The 11,235-nt window shown below is 46.6% G+C and overlaps 1 long non-coding RNA gene across 1 annotated transcript; it reads right to left on the bottom strand.

Moving 5' to 3' along the window:
• Positions 1-2,773: 2,773 nt before the first annotated feature.
• Positions 2,774-11,187, bottom strand: LOC112966116. Its single transcript, XR_003253516.1, has 3 exons — positions 10,919-11,187; positions 9,886-9,965; positions 2,774-3,462 (listed from the first exon to the last, which is right to left on the bottom strand). It is a non-coding gene; the product is annotated as an uncharacterized LOC112966116 (long non-coding RNA).
• Positions 11,188-11,235: the final 48 nt, after the last annotated feature.

The raw sequence follows: 11,235 nt of genomic DNA, 5'->3' as shown, positions 1-11,235 counted from the left end.
CAGACCATTTAGGAATATGCATAAATTCCTTGAAGCTGAACTCAATCACATGCTTAAGATTAAGCCCTTAGTGATTCCTTTAATTCGGGTCTGAATCTATGCATAATAGACACCTTCAGAGACAGAGTATGAAAAATCTCTCCAAATCCACTAGGCCTTTTCTCTCTAATCCTGGAGATGGCTGAGGTGACCAGATTGTTGTCCAAGGACCATTTAATTCCCCATCTCTGAATCGTTGACCACCCACTCCTCTTCCCCACTTCATTACCTCCTCTGTTGAAACTGGAGCCTATAATATGAAATCTCCTTGAAGTAAGGTGGTGGACAACTGTCCTCTTCTAGATCAAACTGGTGGTAAACTTCACCACACTTAGTCTGTCCCAGCTTTTTCTTACTGCCCCTTCTGATCTGCTGCCAGGGCTATGTGTATACATTTTAGCCTAAGCGAGCTGGGCAACCAAACTGCTATTCAACAGGTTAAGCTAACATGTGCTGGCACAGCAGTTTATAGAGTGCACGTCCACCTCCAAGCATTCCTCTTTCCCTCAGCTAACTCATTAAACTGTCTTTCCAAGTTTCATTGCCGTACGATGCAAAGCAGCACAGTAGAGCTGTGCACTTAGCTCTCGGATTTCTGTGGATGAAAGGACAGAGGGGTGGGGAGCGGAGAGCCATTGCATGTGGAGGACTTGGCCATGAATGAGTAAATTGTGGATGGATATGTGGGTAGGCAGGTTAAGTGCAAGGGCAGGGAGAATTTAAATAGATTTCACAGCGAGGTGATGGAGTGGCCTAAAGTGGTGATGGATGAGCTGAAGAGGGCTCTATTTATCTGATACAAAGCCTATGCACAGCACCTGTTACAGTCAAACAGTACGCATATGAGAAAGCAAATCTAAGCCAAGAAGTGGCTTTCTTTTCTCTTCCTCTCTTGAAGTCTGGGTGACTTGGTGTATGTTGAACATAAATATAGTTCTGCCATGCATCTTCTTTCAAACACCAGTGGGTGTGAGGTCTTCTAGTTCTCTCATGATGAGTTCTGCACCACAGAAGAGTCAAAACTAGACTTGTTAGCAACCTCTGAGAAACCTTAATTCTGAGAAGTAAAGCCCCTGTCAAACTTCAGCCACTTTCCCATAACAGAATTTGCTCATTTCCCTTGAGCTATTTCTGGCTGTTCTTTGGATGTATGTGTGGTGGAAGATTATGACAACAATTAAAAAGGAACTGCAAGATGTTGTGCTGGTGGTAATGGAAGAAAGGTGTCATAGTATGGATGTGTAATAGCCATAATGTTTTGCATATTGCTCATGCTGGAATGCGCTACAAGGCAAAAGAACCCAGTACCTGAGTAGCTCATCGTGGGATGTCACAGTATTAGTGATATATGTAGCAAAGGTTGCATCACATTGCTGAGTATTAGCAGTATGAACATTTAAAGAGCCCTAAGGTGGGAGAAGTCCTAGGGGAGGGCTACCCTGTGGCTAGGCGTGCCTTTTCCCAGAAGAAATTGGACCAGATAAACTACAAGCTGAACTTCCCAGCTTTCTTGTTGTGTTTGCAGAGTACCTAATACACTGGATTGGGAAACAAAAATTTCATATTCGGCAACCAGGCTAGTTAAAAAGCAACGATGGCAGGATAGAAAACAGCATTCAGCTCCCAGCCTGAGGCTTGAAATGGAAAAAGCAAGAAATGTCTTGTGCTGATTCCATAAGTGATGGACTTGGGAAACATCACAGTTTAAGAGAGCATCATTGCTTACTGTCATACTTTTATAGACAAGTCTCTTTCCTGGGAAGCTGCCTCTGTATGAGGGAAATTAAAGCAACTGTTTAGATACTGCACCTATGAAGCCCCTAAGAAAACTCAGCAGGCAAGCTGCTCCTATTTCCATGCAGGGTTCTTTCTTATTATCAGTTTCCTGATCATTTCCTCTGCTGATCTCTCATTCTTCTCATTCCTTTCTGAGGTCCCTAAACAGCAGAACCATTCCCCTCTCAGCAAGCTCTAATCAATGTGTGGAGAGATGGTGTGAAAGATGGTGCTGATAACCAGGAAACCTGAAATAATTTTATGACTTCAGTAGGCCACAAGTACCATGGGACCACAGCACTGACCTTGCTGTATTTATTGCCTCTAGCCTATGCATGCTTCTAGCCTGAGCAGGCTCAGCCATTACATCAGTATCTTCTAGTAATGCGCAGAACTCTTCTTAGGCTGGCTAATTGAGTCTAACGATCTGTCTCAGAGGCAGATGAATAAGTATTAGCCCCACTTTACACCTGGGAGGAGAGGCGGAGGGAAAGTGGTTTGCCCAAGTTTACAGTGGGAAATGGTGTCAGTGAGGTCAGAGAACCCTATTTGCCTGGGCCCAGGCCACATGCACACAAGGGCTGAAGGCTTACCTCCAGCACCTGCCTTCCTTCCTGTCTGCTGCATTAGAAGGGAACAGGAGGTCACGAGCTATTTAGGTTCACTTCTCCTACTGCTTAGACCTTCACTTACACTGGCAGGGTTGGGAGGAGGAAAAAACATGGCTGTTATATGCCAGGTCCCACTAAACCACCCATTTCCTCAGGCTGCATATATGCCCTGTTCTAGAAGTAAAGCTCCAAGTGAACTTTTCAAGAGAGAGCACTGTTCTTATTTTGAAGATGTCAGTGTACTTAATATATATATGTCCCAGAAGATGTACCAAAGGTGTTTAATAATGGAGAGATAATGAAGAAACTGCAATGTTCCTTGTGGAACATGGGAGATAGAGAAGGGATATCCCATGCTTAATTTATTAGATATTGTATTGCTTGCTGGCTGCTAGCTACTACAGTGGGCAAAGAAAGGCATGGGGGGTGGCAGGCCCAGAGACACAAGTCAATGCCAAGCAGAATAACAGTATTAGTGACATGGTGGCAACAGGCTTGCATTGGCCTGCTGAGTGCTGGCAGGAGGACAGCCTGGGTAGTCCGAAGGCAAAAGGATGCTGGACTGGTTCCAATTGCTCAGTCTGGCTGCATCAATGCCCTGGTTGGTATTTCCTTCCTTCTCTAGAGAAAAGACAAGATAATTTGAAACACAAAGCCAAGACTTTGCCCTCTGGAGGGATTCCAGGGTTGCAGATGGACTGAGCTCTTTGCAGTGCTGCCGGAGAGCGATTACATTAGCAATTCAGGGAAAGGGAAGAGGAGGAGGGAGAGTCACTGAACTGACAGCAGGGATAAGAAAGTAGCTCATTAGCACATCATCTTTTCTGCGCCCTTCTGTGTAGGAGCAGATCTCCATATGATGACATTCAGAATCTGGCAGGAGTGTCATCCTCCGCTAGTAGGAATTTTTCTGTAAGAGAGCATGAGCGTGTAGGTTTTAAAGAGATCAAAAGTGAGCTCCTCTGTGGTCCAAAGAGCATGAGGTTGCATTTTTCATCCTTTACAGTCCTTCTCAATCTTGACCGCAGCTGCTGACCTGGAATATGAAGAGGAAACAAGGCACAATGAGGTAGTCATCTTAAAAAAAAAAAAAAAAAAAAAAGGCATCTCTGCTGCAGATCTCATCTATTTTACTTGCTCCAGCCTTGTTACCATTTAGTGCACTGGCTAAAGGAAGTCATAGCTGAGAAAGACGGTGTCTCCCCTTACCATGAAAACTTCCTCTACTACAGCTGAATTGTTTTAGCTGATTATTAGAAGGCTGATTCTGTACAGAGCAGTGACTTGTGCTTGAAGAATTCTAGTAGGAGACCTTAGTGCTTCTCCATGCAGGAGAACTTAGTGCTTCAGTATGGCATTTGTAACAATTCAGAGAGCATGAGTCCTGTGGCAGTGATGATGGCCTGATGGAAATCCCATTGTACATCGTTAATACAGCTATAACACACTTAATTATGAGCTGAAAGGTGAATTTCTCACAGACTTATTGAAGAGACTGTTGTGTGATTGTTTAACAGCACTAAAATGTTCTCTCCCATCCACTGAGAAGCCTCCGCTGCCCCAAGGCAAGATGTTGGTGAAAGCATAGCTTCATCTTTTCCTAAAGAAGGTTGTCACAGATGGGAAATGTGTGTTTCTCCCACTTGCCAGGTAACTATAAATGACTATGCATGGGAACAGTCCTACATGGCCCAACTCTTGTCTTCTTTGTGTAGATGTCTCTCTGTTACATGTGGAGGATCGCAAATCTTTTCATTGAGATGGGGTGGGGGTTAAGGGTAAAAAAAAATGAACCCACCCTGAAATCTTTTGAACCCCATGGACTACGAGGTAAAGACTGACCCTCCTTATTTTCTCTTAATTCTTCTATTCCTTCAGCGAGGATAGGACATAGATGTTTTTCAGCTCAGACTGGGGGAACTGGAATTCCCACAGGTTCCACAGTGCCAGGGTGAGGTAACACAGCTGTAAAGGAATCAGCTCTATCAGTCTGCTTGTAGACAAAAGGAGGCTCTTTAGCGCTGCCTTCAGCTTGCATCAGTATAGTAACTGTACCATTAACTCAGGCATGTCCTGCAATGCGACAATGACAGCAAGGTGGAGGGCGTAACAGAAAACAGAGAGGTGCTTGCATTTGACAATAACACAGTCTCCACTGACAGAGGATCTCAAAGCACTGTACAAAAACCTGGTGCAATCTGTAGTGGATAACAATACCCGACAGAGAATCTGAGGGATGGAGAAAGGGAGTGAATTTCACACAGAATAGCTGTAGAGCCTGAACAGCAGGAGCTGGGAAAAGAGAGAGGGACTAGATGTCTCCCTCTGAATTCCTGTGATCCTGATTTACACCCATGTAACACTGGCGGAGTCAGTGTAATTAAACCAGTATGAATCACAGAATAGTTGAGGTTGGAAGGGACCTCTGGAGATTGCCTGGTACAGCCTCCCTGCTCAAGCAGCATCAGCTACAGCAGGTTGCTCAGGGCCGTGTCCAATCGGGTTTTGAGTATCTCCAGGAATGGAAATTCCACAACCTCTCTGGGCAACCTGTTCCAGTGTTCAACCACTCTCACGCTGAAGAAGTGTTTTCTTATGTTCAGATGGAATTTCCAGCATTTCACTCTGTGCCAATTGCCTCTTGTCCTGTCGCTGGGCATCACTGAGAAGAGTCTGGCCCTGTCCTCTTTATGCTCTCCCAGCAGATATTTATAAACATTGATAAGATACCCACCGAGGGTATCTCTCCAGGCTAAACAGTCCCAGCGCTCTCAGCCTCTCCTCGTATGAGAGATGCTTTCATATGAAAGCTGGCTGAGAGACCAAAAATGAGCTTCAGATCTCTTGAGCAGTTGCTCTTTGTACTAATAGCACAAGCTTTCTTTGTACTCCAGAGTGCACTCCATCCAGGTTATAGGAAAATAGATGCTGGAACTGTTCAGCAACGCTTTTTTATACCATAAGAAAGCAGAGAGCAAGAGGAAGACACAAGATGTGTGTATCAAATACTGCACAGGTTAATGCAAAGGTGTTTGTGACCTAGTCATCCAGCTCTAGAATGTGAGACCTAGAGCTATTCAGCCGCCTCGAGGCAGCCATGCCTGCATGAAGAAGGGTTTCCTTTAATCTGGCAACAATAGCCCCGTGGAATTAACCACCACAGGACATCAGCGGGGCAGCTGGACTAATGGGATTAAAATGGAGGTAGTGTTCATGGAAATGAACAACTAGGTTAGAAAGTGATGAAGGATGGCATCCACCGTTCTTCTGGGCAAATGCTGATCTCTGAGGATCTAAAAGAGGTTTCTCTCCTGTGGTATCCTGTGTGGGTGCACAGTTGTGCCTTGAATGCCTCTGTATCTGAAGCTGACTCTGAAAGGCTGGAGAGCTGCAGTTAGTTATCCTCAGGAAGGAGACAGAATGGCCTGGAGAAATGAAAGATGAGCTGAAGTGAAAGAAAAGCAGAGGTGGACTGTAAGGAAACCTTCTCAAAATAAGGGTGCGCAGTACAGCTACTTGCCATAACATGCTAATGCCTCTTGCCCTAGACTTGCGTATAACCCTTAAACCACACTGCATGCCCCTTTGCTAGTGTAATTAGTGTGTGTAAAACAGAGAAAGATATTCAAAAGCAAACCAGCCCTACCCAAAAATATCAGTGCTGCAGCAGGAACTAACTCTGCGAGGCCCTGAAGGGACATGGCTGACATCCTTAACCAAACATAGAGAAGCACATAGTTTTCATGTGACCTGCTCTCCCCACCTGCCTCTGGGCTGCCTCGGGAGTCAGGCTTCCAAACTGCAGTCCCACTGAAACGTGTGCCATCTTTTCTGTAAGCCTTTGAAAACCCTGGGCTCCCCAGCCCCTGTTCCTTTGTGCTGTAGTGATTAAATATTGATATGTTAATGAGTCTCTGAGAAGAAGCAATGCTGTGCACAGACTGGCACGTGGGAGGCTGGAGCTAGTCCCTGGTTCTGTGAGAGCTCCCAGAGGTACCAGTGTCCCCATGGCTCTGATGCTGCCGCTGACCCATGCATGCAGGTGTTCCCTAAAGCAAAGGGAGAACTGAGAAAAACAGAAAGTCCTCTGCCCCATCGATGCTCCAGCTGGAAGGTGACTGCTCTAGAGCGTTCTAGTTAACTCTTTTCAGCCAGCTATGTGACAGCAGACTGTGGAGAGCTGCAGTGTGCCATCTCCCACACAAACCTCTTCCTCTGTTGTTTGTTAGCTTTTCTGTTGTATTTGAAAGACTCTTCATAGTTACAGAACGGCAGTCCAGTGATCTCGCTCAAGGCCGAGGGAGCCCACTGCAGGAGGGTCCTGGAGTGGGAATCTGATGCTCTTTGCTTTCTCTCTGTGCCTAGTGTTTCGCAGTAATGCTTCTTGCATGGAGCCACAGCGTGAAACTGAAACCTGAGCAGTGACTGTCAGGAAGATGCCCTTCCTAGCCCTGCAGCAAGTCTCCAAATGAAAATCTATTACCTGGATGGCTAGGTCATGGAGCCACAAGGCACTAAGTCACTGAATGCCTAGGGCTATAAATTCCCCAATACCTGATGTGATCTGGGCAGAGGTTGTCTCTGTGGGTTTCTGAAGGAGGAGAGTTTGTTCCATCTTTTACAGATTCGGAGGAGTGTTGGCTTTAGGTCCCACTGAAAATGCCCAAGTTGCCTCCCCTCTGTTCCGGGGTCTGTACTTGCACCTTGGCTATACCGTAGCACGGGTCCCAAGGCCGCGCACCCTCTTTCCATGACTACAACCAGCAGACCTGGCAAGTGTCCTTGCAGACAGCACTTTGCAACATCTCAGGGCATTCCCTGTGGCAATACAGACTTATTTACATCATTCCTTGTGACCTTGCCTCTGTAGTCCCAGAGCTGTGCAAAACCTTCTAACTTTGTAAAGCAGTACTTTGTCCAGAGATCTTCTACCTATGATTACACCATAGTACATCTGTACTCCCAATATTAGTAAGCTAGCCCTGCGATCACAAAACTTACTTACATGCCCTGCGGCCATGCGGCAGCGTGGCTCTATTCCCCATCAGCCAGAACGCACATTGCCAGAGCACTGCTGTGTCTTCAGTTACAAGAGGCCCCACAGCTCTACTCAGTTATGGTGCCTCTTGTGACAGACATACTCTGCCACCTACCTGAGCCTTTGCCATGTCAGAGCTCTAGTCTCAGGCTGTGACTACTCTACTGACTTCTACCGGCTCTACACTGTTGGTCGGAGACACTGTTTTTCTGGCTCCTGAGGGACTGCAAGACTGTGGGTGTGTGTGGGAGCTTATGGAAGTGGTGAAAATACTTCCTCTCCTTTCCCACCCCTCTCTCTGCCCTCCAGCACAGATAAACATACTTGGCTTTCCAAAGATAAAATATGAGTGTGATAGCTGGTGTATGATGAAGAGCTCCTTCAACACCAGAGCTCTCACCCACTCCCACATGCTGCCAGGTTGGAATTGCATGCTATGATCTGTTCCTCTCCCGCCTGTTTCTGGCAACACACTACATAGTTACTTGTGGTGGGACAGTCTGCAGTAAAGTTGATGCACAGGTAATGCCCTGCTGCTATTCCCTGCTCACACTTCTGACAGCAACAGGCTCAAATGGAATAGCCATGAGGATTTATACTGTAGTGGGGCCACTAACAGTAGTACGGTCTTATTTGCAGATGTTTTATTAAGAAAACAGCTAGTTAAAAGCATGCACGTCATGTTCATTTAGGGTCAGCTAGGAAAATAAGCTTTCACTTTTTGCTGTAGACCAATTATTGCCACTTTGATTGCTTTTTTTCTGCAGTTCAGAATGCTCAGGGTCCTTCCTGTGCTGTGTCTCAGAAGCACCCAAATACTGTCAAAGCCATAGCAAGAGACGGTTCCTTCCTTGAATAGTTTACAGTCTAAACAGACGAGGCTCACAAAAGGTGAAGGAGCAGAGGCACACTTTTTTTTGCCTGCTGTAGGTGACGCAGGAGGAAATTAAGTGCCAGCTCACCATCAAATTGGCATGCTGCTAAGCATAAATTGGATCTGGCTCTGGCCACAGAACTGTTCAGAGGTCTCTGATGTGAGATCCATATGGCCTTGTAGAACCTTAAGCTTTGACAGCACCAAGCTCGCTCGTGCCCTATGTGCCCTTTCTGCCGATCAATATGCAAGGAACAGTTACAGATATGTTTGTACTGAGCCAGCAAATGCAGACATGAAGTTGCAGAAGCAGAAGCACTGTGTCTCTCAGCCTCCCACTTCCATTGCCATCCCGTAACATTCTTTTCCAAACCACACTGTTAGAGCATCTCTCTGATATTCCCTGCCAGATCCTCTCCTGATTCATGCTCTGCTTCATGTGTGGCTCACCCTTCACTGTGGTCACTCAAAACACCATCTCTGACTAGCAGTATACAGTTTGCCTTCTTTATTAATGCATTTTTATAAACAGGAAACTTAAGGCTAATAATTATTGGCAGTAAATACCACATGATTTTCTACTTATAAGGCACTTATGCCAAAGGACTTAAAAAGAAATCACTGCAAACCACAAGAAATGAAAATGCAGTAGCATTGATGGAATGTCCAAACTGGCCTGTGAAATGAGTCACTGGGTAGGACACAAACCTACCCTACAGAATGGGCCTTAGATAGCATTTTCCTCCCAAGTGACTCAGAGCACTTTGAAAACATAGGACGCAGGCCTTCTAGTGCTTCAGGTGCCTCCTCCGTGGCAGAGTACTCACTGTGGAACGGCCTGAATAGGCCTGTTCTTCTTCCTCTTCCCTATGAGAGGGCTACTTAACCTAGGGAAGGTGGCAGGATCTGCCCCACACATAGCAAAGGCAGCCATGGGGCTGGCTGCTGGCCTCCAAAGCAGGTTGTTTCACAGCTGCTGCGGAAACTGCATTTGTGCAGGCTGATCTGGGCACCAGCCTCTGGCATTCATCTGCAGTAGCTATTTATTTATTTTTTCATATTTGAAAGGTGGTGACCCGACACACAGTAAGAAACCACTAATATATATTAGCTGGGTCAGGCCCTGAACTAGGTACTGTACCATAAAGAGGATTCGCTTAATCTAGCATGTCATTGCTGCTGGTGTGACCTGTGACCACAGGAGAGCAGGTAAAGGCACAGACTGGAGTTACATAATAGTTCCTAGAAATCTCCTGGGTGTTTTAGTATGAACTGGTGTTAAAGTCAGATTATTTTCCTGTGTGTCCCTGTTCCCCAGTGCCTTAAAAATCAGAACTGCAGAGTGTTTGCTTTCTACCAGCCTGCAGACTCCTCCCTGTCTGTGAGAGATCTCAAAGTCCTGCCAGGACTTTGGAGACGTCATCAAGCGATTGGCAAGAATACAGCAGTCACCCAGTGGCCTGGGAAAGGGACCTCTTCTGGGGTCCAGGCAGTCCTCAGGTGCATAAACAAGGATGTAATGAGGAGGAGGAGGAAGGTGTTCTTACCTCTGTGGCACTGAAAAGCCAGATACAAGAATACTCTGTGGGGTCTTCAGGTCTTGATGCAAAAGAAGATGCTGAAAAACCTGGAGAGGGTGGAGAAAAGAGCCACAGAAATGACTTCAGATGTTCAGGGAGAGACTGAAAGGGCCCTGCTGGTTCAGCTACTGATACAGAACTCGGGACACGATTTGATTACAGGTACAGGGAGAAAACACCACATGCTTAAAGGTCCTAAACATAGTGGAGGAAGCCACAACCAGGAGAAGTAGCTGGATGCTGAAATAAGAAAAATTCAGCTAAGACAGTCAAAACATTTGTACCGTTGGGTGATAAGCTACTGAGACTAGCTACTGGGGACCACATTAATCCTCTGTGCTTTGCTGCCTTAATGTGCTCTCCTGCAGTATGTGCTTTAGCCAGCTCAGTACAAGGCTGCTGAGTAAATGGAAAGCCCCATGACCTATAGGATATCAGGTGGGATGAGCCCTATGAATCCCTCAGATTACTGCCTGCTACGTCCAGCTGATTCAGATACATTTCAGGGAGTGTTGCTTTCTTGTACTTCCTCACCATAAAATACTGGGGGTTATCCACACAGTGTTTTCTTTCTCTCTCACTTTAAAGGCCCTGTAAGATTAGCTCCATTAGAATCAGAATGAAAGCCAAAATGGGCAGGGTAAGGGGTGCAGACCTGAAGATCCAGGAAAGATTCAGTGTCCCTCCAGGGCAGACTGCTCCTTTTGCAGTCCCAGCATTATCTGGTGCCTTTGGAGGGAGAGGACTGTGCTTCACACTGAGGGCAAAAGGACCCTCACCATCCCCATGTAGCTAAGCTGAGGGAGGTGGACGCAGCCTGTAGGCCCTGATTCAGGAAGGCACTGGGACAAGAGCCGTGCAACGTACTTGGCTGTAGCCCTGTAGATACTGAAGGGAGCTGTGCCCTGGTTGCACTCGGTGCAGGAAGCTGTATTCCTGGCTCTTTCAGGCCCTTTTCCAGCCTTTTTGACCTGTCTCCCTTCTTCCCTATCCCTCTCACCTCCTCTTGACTCAGTTTTGGTTATGCAGCTGTGGTCGCCTTCTCCCTCTCGGCATCTGTCCTCTGTCCTGAGCAAAACATGAACAGGGGAAAAAATGTAATCTTTTTCCATAAGAAGTGGACAAAAGCGAAAAAGCCAGATTGCAAAGCCATAGGTTTTCTTGGGGGGGGGGGGAATACTTGATGAAAACAGTGGTGCCCAAATCCGTTTTTTGTCCTCGGAGGAGGAGCCAGCCCCCACCTGCACCTTCAGCACTGCGGCTGGGAAACCCCGGCAGCGGTCCCCCCCGGGTGCCGCAGCGCCGGTCCCCGCCGGG

This window comes from Apteryx rowi, unplaced genomic scaffold, assembly GCF_003343035.1.
Source record: "Apteryx rowi isolate R43461 unplaced genomic scaffold, aptRow1 scaffold_232, whole genome shotgun sequence".
NCBI classification, from domain to species: domain Eukaryota; kingdom Metazoa; phylum Chordata; class Aves; order Apterygiformes; family Apterygidae; genus Apteryx; species Apteryx rowi.
The sequence above is the reverse complement of the archived record's forward strand: the minus strand, read 5'-3'. Positions and strand labels throughout refer to the sequence as shown.